Genomic DNA, 14121 nt, shown 5'->3' with positions numbered 1-14121 from the left:
ACAAATTAGCTCATCTTCCTATAATGTTTAGGGTCCCCAGTGCTTGCCGTATTGCTACAAAAATTGTCTCAGAAGTGGTCTGAAGCCCACCTTTGCAGTTGTGTCTATATTTAACGACTCATCAATTAAGATTTTAGGCCACCAACCCTTCATGACCTGCACAGAATTTTGCCACTTTTCTGAAGCTCTTGTTTTTTTCTAATTATTCGCTGAAAATTTGTGAATACTTAGTTTGCGCCGGGTCCATGAATAAGTAATGCCTGAAGCCGTAAAATTTTAGTGTGTGTGTGTGTGTGTGTGTGTGTGTGTGTGTTTGTGTGTGTGCGCGCGTGCGTGCGTGCGCGTGCGTGCGTGCGCGCGCGCGCGAGCGTATGTCCCACTACGGCATGCCCCATAATCAGATCGTGGTTTGAGCACGTTAAACCCTAGGATTTATTTATTTATTTATTTATTTATTTATTTATTTATTTATTCAAGAGAACCTTACCGGCCCTAGGCAGGGCATACAGTAAGGGGGGCATTTTAAAAAGTAAAGGTATAAAAAGTACAAATTTCCGTCAGGGACAGAGCTATAAGAAGATTACCGTGTCACACAATATTGAAGGCACAGGGCATACAAAGCAATATGTGAAGGCACACGAACACTTGTTACTATTAACAGAGCAAAAGGAATGCTGTTTATGAAAATAATATACAACATTGCAAAAATGCGCGATCAAGTACACTAGATTGGGCACTCGTGAAAGGTATTAAATGGGAAAAGCATGAGCAACTGATAGCGGAACGTGTCGGGATTAGATACGGAGGCTATGTTACCAGGGAGATCATTCCAGAGACGAATGGCACGAGATAGTGCAAGAGAATTAAATACATTTATTTTACCGTATATGCGCATGAAACTGAACTGATTACGTCTTCTGCGTGAAAAAGAGTGGGGTATTTGCAGTTGTAACCGGGTTCGTTTATTAGTGTAAAGATATTTGTGGAATAAGCACAGAAGAGCGATGTTGCGGCGGATATCTGATGGCTGCAATAGAAGGTGTAGTTTAATTTGTGTAATGCTTGCGTTTATACCGTAAGTACGTGATATGAACCGGGCTGCTCTATTTTGTATAATTTCCGTCATATTTATTAGGTAATATGGATGAAGTGACCAAATTGATGAGGAAAATTCTAACTGTGGCAAAATGAATGCTTGAAAAGCGAGTTTTCGAATGTTTGGTGTGCGTTTAATTTTTAATTAACACGTATTTAATTAACAAGACGGAAAGAGCAAATAGGAAGACAACACGTCGCACATAGACAAAGTACGAGCTCTAAAAGCGAGTCTCGTACTGAGAAGAATTCTAGTACAGCTGTGTAGGCTTCGTATATATATGCAAGTAGACCAATTCGAACTAAAGAAGGAGGGATTGGACAGCTAACGAAAGCTTAAGCGGCTGCAACTGGCTCAACTGCACAAAGAAAATGACTTGAATGTTGAGCATTCCAGAAGCAAGTGCTCCAGTTTTTCACAGTAGTAACCACAAGCCGGGCACAAAAACGTCGACGCCCGTCCTTGCCAGCGCAGGCTAGAGACACAGTCTTCCTGTCGACCTCTAGTCCATTGACTTCTAAACCTCCGCCTTTTTTTCGTGCTGCCGTATCAATGCGCCCCATGGGTAATATTAAAAGGGACCTAGCAAGAACGATCGAATCACGGCCAGCGACTGGAGCAGGGTACGACGTCTTGGCTGCATTAACGTTGCAGTCTGAACGCATTTAGCAAAAGCATTTTATTTTATAAAGCGTGTTATGTGAAAATGCTCTGCAAGCGCATGCCATGGGGTTTCCTACAAAAGTTTCTACAGATCAAAATGTGACGCTGGGGCGTCTACGAAAGTGTCAAGTATGGTGGTTTAGGCAGCCTGAGAACGATAGGTAATACGCGTTGTCGTTGTTCCTCTGCACAAGTGACACGTAGCCACCGTGGGTATTCGGCCGAGAATTGGGCCGTTCGCGCTAAATAGGTGAAATAACTATAGAAAATGATTACTGGAGGAAAAAAAGTGTTTTGCTTGATGTTCAAAGTGGAAGGAGGAGGAATAAACTTTTATTGTAGAACCAGCACTTTATGATGGCCGGGCCTAAGCCTCCCACGAAGGGACGTCGAGGGCTTGCCTCGCCGCCGCCTCGCGGGCGTGCTGGGTCGCCCAGGTTTGGTCGTCGAGGGCGGAGCTCCGCAGAGCCTATTGCAACCTCGACGAGAGAGTCGTGGTGTTAGTCTGTGTGTACTGTGCTGGGCACTCGGAAGCGTAGCCGGGTTAATTCCACAGCACCGGCAGTTGGGGGTAGTGTAGACGTCTGGAAATATAAGGTGGAGGCGGGCGGGTGAAGGGTACGTGTTTGTTTGTAGTAGACGCAGGGTGGTAGTCTGCGCCCGGCTGAACTTTGGATGAGGCGGAGGGAAGGTTCGGCGACTGAGGTAAAAGGCCTTAACGAGATCGTTATAAGTTGTCAGATTGTCCCTGGTGTCCAACTCATCTCCAGTGACTCCGGCGCGGTTGACTGGGCCTCGCGCAATGGAGTGGGTGACCTCGTTGAGATTGGGGAGGTGTAGGGGGACAGGGCCCGCATGGGCTGGGATCCATGTTAGGGAGATTACGCTGTCTTTAGAGTGTGGTGCCTGGCAGAGGATGCGAAGAGCTTGGGGAGAAATACGGCCTTTGCTGAAGTTAGTGACGGCTGAGCGAGAGTCACACACTATGGTGTGACAGGTGGGATTTAAAGTGGCCAGGGCGATGGCCATTTCTTCAGCCGTTTCGGCAGTGTGGGTAGTGACGCTGCAGGCGTGGTGTAGGACTCCATCGCGTGTTGCGACGGCCACAAATCGTGTGCCATGGGAGTATTGGGCTGCATCAACAAATGTGACGCCAGGTACGTGGGCAAGGGTTTTTATGATAGCTCCGGCCCGAGCTTGGCGCCGGGCCCTGTTATATTCAGGGTGCATGTTTCTAGGGATAGGGTCTATGTAGATCCAGCTACGGATGTCGGTCGGGATCGGTTTTTTGGGGCCCTGTTGCTGATGGTAGGTGAAGCCAAGCGTGGACAGAATAAAGCGTCCCGTTTCAGTAAGGGTGAGCCGTTCAAGCTGAGAGCGTTGCTGGGCTTCAATGAGTTCGGAAAGGTTGTTGTGAACTCCCGGTTGGTTGAAGAGTTCAGTGCTGGTGCAATGCGGGAGACCAAGTGCTTGCTTGTAGACCCCTCGTATGAGGGTGTCGAGCTTGTTTTGCTCAGCCCGGTACCAGTTGAGGTACGCAGCAACGTAGGTAATGTGGCATATTACAAATGATTGGACGAGTCGGAGTAGGCTTTCTTCTTTGAGTCCCCCTCGTTGGTTAGATAAACGTTTAAGAAGTCGTAGGATGTTTTGCGATTGGGCACAGATCTTGTTGAGAGCCAATGCGTTGGAGCCGTTGGTAGAGATGGTGAGACCGAGAACCCGGATATAGGGACGTGTGGGATAGGACTGCCATCTTGAAGGCGTAGGGTGATGGCGTCACAGGGTCGGTGATCAGATTGGTGTTTGGGAGGGCGACCCCGCTGAATGGGCTTGTATAGCAGAAGCTCCGATTTAGCCGGCGAACAGCGCAGTCCGGTCCCTTGGAGATAGGCTTCAACCGTGTCAATCGCCGTTTGGAGGGCTGATTCCACTTGACCATCACTGCCTCGATACGACCAGATGGTGATGTCGTCGGCGTAGATGGTATGGTTGATATTGTCGACTTGTTACAGTTGCTTGACAAGGCCAATCACGACTAAGTTAAAGAGCATTGGAGAGATAACTGAACCTTGCGTGGTGCCTTTGCTGCCAAGGGGAAGCTGGTCTGATCATAAATCCCCGGACGAGAGGGTAGCCGTGCGAGTGGAGAGAAAGTCACGAATGTAATTGTAGGCTCGCTCTCCAAGGTGGAGGTTGGAGACCTGGTCAAGGATAGCTGCATGGGAAATGTTATCAAAGGCTTGAGTGAGGTCGAGTCCGAGGATGGCTTACATGTTACGGGAACGATCATTTAGCACTTGAGGTTTGAGCTGCAACATAGCGTCTTGAGTAGAAAGGTGAGGGCGAAATCCAATGATGGTGTGGGGATAGAGAGAGTTGTCCTCGAGGTGACTGTTGATGCGTGCTAAGAAGGCGTGTTACATCACCTTGCCTACGCATGAAGTGAGGGAGATGGGCCTTAAGTTATTGAGGCTAGATGGTTTGCCAGGCTTTGGGATTAGGATAACTTTGGCAGTCTTCCAGGCAGTTGGAAGGGCACCACTGCGCCAGAAATCGTTGATGTAGTCAGTCAGATGGGACACGGACTCGTTATCGAGATTGCGAAGGCTTTTGTTAGTGACCCCGTCTGGCCCTGGAGCAGAACGACCGTTAAGCTTGCGAAGAGCAGCATGTATTTCAGATACGCTGAAATCGGCGTCTAGTGTAGTGTTGGGGCTACCGATGTAATTGCTGTGTGGACTGACTTGTCCCCTGGAGATATATCTGGTGCAGAGGTAGTCAAGCACCGGTTGTGGACCTTGCTGAAGGGTCTTCGTATAAAGGAGCTTCTGCAGCCGATTCTGTTGGGTGGTGCGGGTGGTGGTATTATCAAGCAGAACAGGCATTTTTGTTTCTGCTATACACATATTTGCCCAAACTTCGTCCTTCTTTTTGAAAAAGCTTTCTGCTATAAGTTCACCTATACGAAACGATTACGCACGTGCGCAAAAACCTAAGCGCAAGAAATAACGCCGAGAGAACGGTAGCGGATGGGACAACGGAGGCCATTGCTGGTTTTAACGATCCTGCCCGCGAGCTGTGCCACCGCGCCTCGTCTAATTTGCAGCTAGAACGTCCGAACTCGCAAGAACTTAAATGAGAAAGCCTCTTTACTATACCCACGATTCCCCCGGTATAAATGAACGACCCCAACGAAATAGTTCTCGCAAGTAATGCTCCGTAATGCGAGGGAAGTTCTCAGCGATTTCCGCGGTGCTGACAACGCTCTGAGCGCAATTCGTGTTCGGGCGCCTGTGAGCGGCGACGCGACAGTCTCGCGTCCACCATTTTTCGGAGAGGTACAGGTGACACACGTGTAGCTGGAAAACATATCTTATTGTTGGGAGCACAAGTGGGAGTAGATATATCGAAAATAACGAAGAGGTCGGTGCCACAAAACGTTCCGGTGTATGTTATCGGCCATTGTTGCGGGAGATTTCGCTTTGTCTCACGAGGTAGCAGAGATTAGCGGTGGCCGTGGGGAGCGCACACAGGGTGTTCTTATCGCGGGGGGTCTATATGTGCTTCAGTTGCTGCATGTTATTGCAATTACTACTGCAATTGTTCTTTAATTGCAGTGATTATAAATGCCGTGGTCAGAACGGCAACATTTATAACATACATGCTGGACAAATACGTATAGCACGTTCACGCAGCGTTTTTCTCCTCCTTCATTGGATTTTACTTGTTAAAGGAAACGACAACCAATTTTCGTGGTACCCATTTTTTAGTGCAATGGAAAAGCTTACCGGTCACAGCGTCTAATCATGAAGCGGTAACGCGGAAAATACCGCGGGACATTTTTATCGGAATTTTAAGATCTGCAGTGACGATGTATTCGTTCACTGGAAGCATGCTGAAAACTGTGATAGGTGAGCGCAATAGCGATTATACGTCGGCATTAGAAGGAGGGCAGACAACAAGGGTGGTCGTAGCTGTGAGAAAATATTATTTTGTTTATCAAGCCGATGTTCCGCCGATTTATAATTTCCGAAGTGTCTAATTATTTCCGCAATAATAGTTACGTGTTTTCGTGGTTTCCTGTCCGACTGGTTTGGTCATTAACAAGTCAAGAATGTTTTTTTTTTAGTCAAGCCAAGTTAAGGTCTCGAAAGCGAAACGACGTTTTTACACGTGATGTACAATTCAGAGTGTTGCCGCAGCAACGAGTGTGCTAATATTGCAGTGATTGCACTCTTTTACGCCACAACTAGTCGATGGAATTTTCAGGGAGAGCACACAAATCAGGATACCCGCCGTGGTTGCTCAGTGGCTATGGTGTTGGGCTGCTGAGCACGAGGTCGCGGGATCGAATCCCGGCCACGGCGGCCGCATTTCGATGGGGGCGAAATGCGAAAACACCCGTGTGCTTAGATTTAGGTGCACGTTAAAGAACCTCAGGTGGTCAAAATTTCCGGAGTCCTCCACTACGGCGTGTCTCATAATCAGAAAGTGGTTTTGGCACGTAAAACCCCAAATATTAAAAAATAAAATCAGGATACCTACTCGTAGACTATCGCGCGCACGAGAGCATGTACGCCGCCATGCATAGGGGGACGCATCGTGCCAGTCGTTAGCGCGAACTTTCTTTACTTCGTAATACGCATAGAATGAAGTGCAAACGTCTAATTATATACGAACTGCAATTTTAATCATTAAGTGTGCTGCACTTAATGACCGCCGACTTACGTACAGTAATCTCATATACTACATCCGGCATAGCAAGATTTACCCGTCTGGCCGTGCCGCTTACTGGTTCTTGAGATTTATTTTTTACAATGTAAAATATAATTCCTTCTTCCATCGCGAGCAGCGGGCTGGATTCTATCAGTGTAAGTCATGGTCATCTTATATTCATTAATGTTTTACAGCACACTCTGGCGAGTTGACGGTCCCTTTAAAGAAATCGACGAAGCGAAGTATCCCAACTCTGCGTATGATATCAGTAGACGAGAAAAACTTAAGTAGACGCTCTCTTGTACACATAGTAGCCATACCTTGCAGTTATACTTTCAGTTTTGGTAGACAGAATGAGCGTGTTAGCCAAATGTGTAACCTATAATGTGGCGATTTCATGCATGCTGTCACGCGAGGCCCGAGTATTATACTTGCAGTCTCGCTGGTACTTCAGCCTACTTGCGCGGGTCGAACGGCCCGCAGAAATATAAAATAAGGAGATGGAGAACCGCTCTCGGCACACGCCTTTCTTCAAGTAGAGGCTGCCTCCTTAACTAAAGATTCAATAGAAGAACTTCAACGTTTTAGATACAGTTAATAAAACAGAAAGAACTTGAAGGCTTGCACGTTACCACTTGCATGATCGTACAACGAATATGTTAATAGTAGAATGTAAGAGTGAATGAATTAAATAATTCCTTATTAATATATTATACTTGCAGTATTAAGTATTATACTTGCAGTCTCGCTGGTACTTCAGCCTACTTGCGCGGGTCGAACGGCCCGCAGAAATATAAAATAAGGAGATGGAGAACCGCTCTCGGCAAACGCCTTTCTTCAAGTAGAGGCTGCCTCCTTAACTAAAGATTGAATAGGAGAACTTCAACGTTTTAAATACAGTTAATAAAACAGAAAGAACTTGAAGGCTTGCACGTTACCACTTGCATGATCGTACAACGAATATGTTAATAGTAGAATGTAAGAGTGAATGAATTAAATAATTCATTATTAATATTGAGAAACATTCTTGCCGATTCCGGATTGCCGTAAGGTGAACTCAAAATGTAAGCGGCATTTTGATAGATGCTGAATGCAGGTACACTCGTGTACTGAGCATTGAGTCCAGGAGGTTGAAATCAATCCAGAGTCCTCTACTACGGCGTCTCAGAATAAATCAATCAGTTCATAAGCCAAAGTTCCACAATGACTGTAAACAAAACCCTGACAACATGCGTTGGCGGAAAGATCAGCCCCTCCAGAAAAATTTCCTTGCCACGAGGAGGATGGCTACGGGCATCTTAGAGCTCTTGGGTCAGTCCCAGACCATGTGGCCAAAAGTAGGCGGCTGTCCTCCATGGCATGTCCAGCAATTTACTTCGGATCGTTGTAATTGTGACGCGTCGTCTTCTACTGGATACGGTGATGTACGCTTAGCAACGTACATGTAATCCCACCACTTTTCGAGTGTGCCACCACTTTCCGAGGGTGTCTTCAGAGAACGAGAAACCGCTACAGCCCATGTGATGCCATCGGGAGGTCCTTCGATAGCCGGTGTCATTTCGTGGAATCGTCTGCCGCAGCTCGCTGCGCTGAGAGACAGACGTTGGGTACATAAACAGACGGTAACTTCACCTTAAATATCGTGGCCGTATTTTTCTCCCTGACTCCATTTCTCTTACGCAAAGCTCCTACAGGCACCGCAATTCTTGTCGCTGGAGGCATCTCACAAAGCAGGGGTAGCCAGCCTGACACGCAGATAAACAAGGTGTGCTCATCTCGTCCTGCTGTTGCGGGCTGCGTTACCCATTAGGCATATAGAGAAATACCGTGTACCTGCGTGGCCATGCTCGTCCCTACAAGCGCAGTAGGAGAACCCACATCATTTGCGTTGAGAAACTCGCTCAGTGGTTGTCTCTGACATTCTTTCAAGGTCGCCAACGTCTGGTATCAGCCGTCATCAACACCGTTTCACAATAACATGTAGAAATAACAATAAAGTAGGACAGTCGAACCGGAGGGTGAAACTGCTGTAATAATCCCCCCTTCAGAAATAATACAGCATAGAAGGGTGATAGTTTGGGCTAGTTGGTCTTAAATTTTAGACGGTGCTACAGCGCGAAGCGGGGCAAGGGACACAGGAGGAAAAGGGTAGTATGAGGAAACGGGTAGTAGTAATATTGCAGCCGATTGAAGTAAAGAAAAATACCAATTTACGTAAACTATGGCGTTTTCGCCACGAAGCCCCACTTTAACTATATTACAGATGAAGAGAGAAAGTTAGGGCAATCATCTACTTAAAAGATTACCCGTATAGTGCGAATGTGAAATGTTCAATCTAACGTAGTGCGCATTTTGTTGCATGCTTTCAAGTTCCACATCACCGTAAGACTTTTACAGCGAGGCTTTGAAGCCAAAACCTCGCGGACTTTGGTGACCGTGGCTGCGTCTGCTGTGCGGCCCAGTGGCTCACACACAGGACAGCACTCATGCAGCGGATCGGCGTATATTTACAGGTACAGGCGTGTGTATATGGCACACACAGCCATTGCGTCACGTGAGCGCAACGAGCTTTGGAAGAGGGTTTAGTGCTCGCTCTTTTTGTTGTGCTCTTGCAGCACTTCGATGAGCGAAAACAGGAGCTTCAAGTAAAAATAATCTAAAGCACAGCAAAATAATTGCTATTTCGATATGTCTTTCACCAAAATAAAAAGTCGGAGTACTAATGTGCGGTGTTTATAATAAATTGCGCCATGTTAAGCTCTGAATTCAATCTCGACCGACCTATTAACGAGATGTATTTTTGTTAGGCCTGGCGGCCTTTAAGTTCGACTACCAATCTAAGAAATAACGATCATACGGTTAACCTTTGTTTTTTATATGAAATCAGCGACAGCGAAAGTTTACAACAACATTCGTTGCTTTTGATGGATACAGGTTAGTAAAGACTGGGGTCGAATCAGGTACAAGGCGAGAGCCGTCGCTTCGATGGATGCCACTATGTTCGCTGACGCAAAAAGTTTGCATCGAGTTTGCGTCTGTGAGCTATTTTTGTGAAACGGGGTTGCCGACGTAAACGTTAAGCTGTCTCTCCTTGTCGCGAATGCAAAGTGCGGCTGACGCTATTTCTTTGGAGCTGCAAAACATTTATGGCCTCTATTCTATAACTCTATTATTTTCTTAAAGCTGAGCCTCCTATGCCTCTTTTCCCGGCTTTTGGCACGTGTAATGGGCACGTAGCGCACCTGCCGAGCAAGGGCGGCCGAGTAGGCCCTGAAGGTAGTTCAATAGCAAATTGGGACTGATCTCGCAGATGGCGTGAATTGGGTGATCGCGCAGAGCTGGCCGAGACAGTGTAGTCTGCGGTCACATGGATCACGTGCGTGGGTTGCGAGGTGGAAGTTTCCGCGTCGTGCTGGTTGGCAGTACAGGCACGTAATCGCTACGCAGGAGAACTCGTTGCTGAGATTCGGCAGTTGTATAGCGTTTAATTAATCGCCTCATGAAATCTTCGTTTCACGTGGATTACAATAAGGGCGTTGGATATTCATGATTTTTCTATAGAACCAATTAAACTTAGCTTCCCGAATCGCAAATGTTTATGAACGTGTTCCACTGGGCTACGTTACCTGTGCGAACAATCACTTTTCTCAGAGGCAGAAATACAAGTAGCACCGCGTCACTTGGATGTCAGGACGCTAGCGTTTGTTGGTGACACAACGGCGTGCACGCTGTAGGTCAACATCGAAGGCACGCTGAAGCTGCCCAGAGACCCTTAACAGGTCTTTATAACGCTTTGTGAATACGGTAGAAAGAATGTCGTACACAAAGCAACTGTTACTGTGGTTTCGTTTTATGCCGTCTGCTTTGCACTTCAGTAATCATGGCAAGATATTGTCACGTAGCAGTGACGGTAAAGAAAGCACCAAAACTGTGATTGACGAAACTAGCATATTATTGGGCGAACCTGTGCCCTCAAAAGCAGGCTACACTCAAAGGAGAACGATAGCGACGAGCACAGTCGGCGATCATCGATACTCTGATCTGCCGGTCAAGCGCGTCGGCTTTCATACATAGTGCAAAAGATTGATAACACAGAACTTAGTTTGAAGGAAAAAGTTAAGGAAAACTTATATTATAACTTATATTATTATATTATAGTTAAGGAAAACTGGTTATGCAGCGCAGTTGTACAAAGGAAAAGATCGCAGTGTAGGACGCCACGTCCACCCTCTTTGGTCTCTATAAAGAGCGTTTCCTATGTCCATATGTGAAAAGGAGTAGCCGGCGCCAATTAAAGGCGACAACGTCTCCTAAATACCATATAATAATAAATAAAAGCGTCTCCTCGTCTCTTTCTCACACACACGCGGTCCGTTTCCTCTTGTCGTCGAAGTTCCACCCCACCTCCAAGATGTAAACATAACAGGAGCGACGTCCTGCTCTTCGTCAATCGCCGAGGGCAAAGGTTGCCTGCGTCAAGGTAGTGCCGTCTCCACTCTTCATTCTGGCCAGACGAAGGGTCAATTTCGCTTTCTTTAGGAAGGGCATCTGGTGTGCGCTAGAGCGGCTAAAACTAAGCCCAAGAATACACAACAGAACGCATGGTTCATCGAAGGTCCTAGAGCAATCGCTGCTGCCCGTGTGTCTTCCAGCAAATACACAATTCGCGTCGCACAGTCAGCCAGATTACACGAGCGTGGGTGACAACAGACAACGGGTAGAAAGATCGATAATGTGCGAAAAATTACCGATATATGCGTGCGTGTCCCGCGCTGAGCGATAAAATTTGTTAGACGTTAAAAAGCGGTCACCCTAAAAAGATAAAGAAGTACACGCATCCATATATATTCCAAGGCTCCACTTCCAGTCGTTGGCGGACATCTTCTGTACATATGCACATGAAAAGTAACCAGGTCACAATGCGCCAGGCACTCACTAAAGATAATTAGAACAACGCGTCATTGTCCTGAAAACGTTTATAGACAAGTGCTCACACAAAGTGCTTCCGCCAGATAGACACAAGGACACAAAGACAGACCTAAGTGGTAAGAGGGGAAATCAGAGCATACCTGCCAGTGCTTCTTAGAGTGCCCCAATGGTTATGTCTAGGGCAGAGCTGCTTCTCGGCTTTCCGGAATGGATTATCCTCGCTGTAACGGTCTGCATTCTTCTGTATCTGTGAGTACCAGAAGTGCGCTTTTTGGCGACTCATTAATTATGGTGTGTGAAATGTTACTTGGCCACGTAAAGCTATTGGTAGGCAAGTTTTCATACCATGATTACTAGGGCAACTGCGGCATGACATATCGACGCCCACGTCGCGGTGACTCAGTACCTATGGCCTCCCGCTCCTAAACATGAGATCAAGTCTAATCAAGTCTAGTTACGTGTACTTTTATTAATGGAAGCCACTGCCACATAAAAGCTGCTACGCACAACAGTTTGACGGGGCGATTTCCTACCGAGGTTTTACAACAATGTACATGTCATCACGTTATTTTAACGACGGCATTCGATTCCACTTAAGCTCTCACATACACACACAAAAAAACAACAGAAAAAGCACCAGCGTATCTACGGTTAATTGTTTCATTCTAGTCTAGAGCGTTCATCTGCCTGCGACCTTAGAAAGAATGCAAGAACGCTCTTGTACTGAGATTTTCGCTCAGCGTAAGTAATCAAACTTGGTCAAAATTATTGAGGCCCTACGCTACGACACCTCTCGCATCTCTCACACGTGTAATCGGCACGAAGCGCACCCGCCGAGTAAGGGCGGCCGAGTAGGCGCTGAAGGTTATGAAATAGCAAATTAGGCTGATCCTGAAGATGGCGTGAACAAAAGAAAATTACAGGGTCTCTTACGATCTGCCTTAAGAGGTGAACGGCAAAAGCCTACTCTTCCTTCCCTTATCAGTCGCCTCTTCCTCTTTGCCTCTTCACTCTGGTGGTCAGGTCTGCCGACACAAACTTCACCATGAGCCTAGAAATGCTTTCTCCTTAAAAGTGGGCGATCGCGGACAGCTGACGGAGACAGTGTGGTACGCGGTCACATTGATCACGTGCATGGACTGTGTTGTGGGAGTTTCGAAGTCGCGCTGGTCTGCAGTACAGGCACGTAATCACTACGCTAGAGAAGTCGTTGCTGAAATTTAAGTCTTTGGCGTTTAATAATTCACTTCATGAAATCTTCGGTTCACATGGACTACAATACATGCGTGGGATGTTCATAATTTTTCCAAAGAACCAATTAAACTTAGCTTCCTGCATCGCCTATCTTTATGAACGTGTTCCACTGGGCTACGTTACTTGTGTGAGCAATGACTTTTCTCAGATGTAGAAGTATACAAGTTACACCGCGTAACTTGGATGCCAGCATGCTAGAGTTTGTTGGTGACACAACGACGTCCACGCTTTATGTCGACATCCAAGGCACGCTGAAGCTGCACAGAGATTCTTAACAGGTCTTTATAACGCTTTGTGAATATGGTAGAAAGAATGTCGTTCACAAAGCAGCTGTTACTGTGGTTTCGTTTATGCCCTCTACTTTGCACTTAAGTTATCAATGCATCCTATCATCACCTAGTATAGTGACGGTAAAGAAGGAAACAAAACTGTGATTGACGAAACTAGCGTTTTATTGGGCGAACCTGTGCCCTTAATAGCAGGCTGCACTCAAAGCAGAACGATAGCGACGAACACAGTCGGCGATCATCAAAACTCGGACAAGCTAAATATACCTGTAGCGAAGCTTCCATAGAAGCCCATACGTTCAAAACATGGTGGTTCATCAGCGGTTCATAGTGGTTCATGAGGCTTAGCGCCATCTGTACGAAGAGGGAACACTTCTGGCGGAAGAGAAAAACAATGTGGCGCCATATCCATTAATACCAGGAGTGACGTCATTTTGTTCTCACAGGCGCGAAATTTGTTTTGGTGGTCTGCCATTAGAGCTGTATCTTCAAATACTCCGCCATTCGACTTGATGGGCGTTTCGAGCTTTCAGCGCTGAGAGCGATGCACGATAAGCTCAGCCGTACGGGTGTCGACATCGCACTTTTGAACAGAACATACTTTCTTTGGAGGTCCACGAAAGCTTTAGGTGCAGAGTGCTAGTTCTGTTGTCGGATGCCAAGCCCGTTGACTCGTGAAGTCGCACGAAAAAAACTAAAGTAAACAATTAGGTGGCGGCTGTACCACACTACTTTTGACTGAACAGGTTGAGCAAGGATGAAGCTACCCGCTTCACCAAATTCAGGCAAACGACGACAAGCAAAACAGCATAACTTCTTAGGGGGGCGTATTGTAACAGGTGAACTTTGCGACCACGCCTTTCTGAACACTTCAAGAGCTACATTGATCTGGAAGCGATACCGGCGTCAACCGCCCTACGATGGGCGCTTAAAAAGGTATTTATTGACAATGATAAAATAAAATAGATTTGTCTTTTCTTTACTGGTCACGCATATATAAAATTGTTAAGAAATTTTATTTTCGTCTAATGAATCTAACTGTGTCTCGCTTTAATTAACAATCATTTTTTTTCTTTCACAATGTTTCTTCCCTCCAAACATAGTCGCGCTTCTATCGCTGCTCCCATAACCACCCTTGCTGATGTCGGTGACAAGTTGTTCTGAACCGCTTTT

This window comes from Dermacentor variabilis, chromosome 5 (genome assembly GCF_050947875.1).
Source record: "Dermacentor variabilis isolate Ectoservices chromosome 5, ASM5094787v1, whole genome shotgun sequence".
NCBI lineage: Eukaryota > Metazoa > Arthropoda > Arachnida > Ixodida > Ixodidae > Dermacentor > Dermacentor variabilis.
This window is presented reverse-complemented; position numbering follows the sequence as displayed.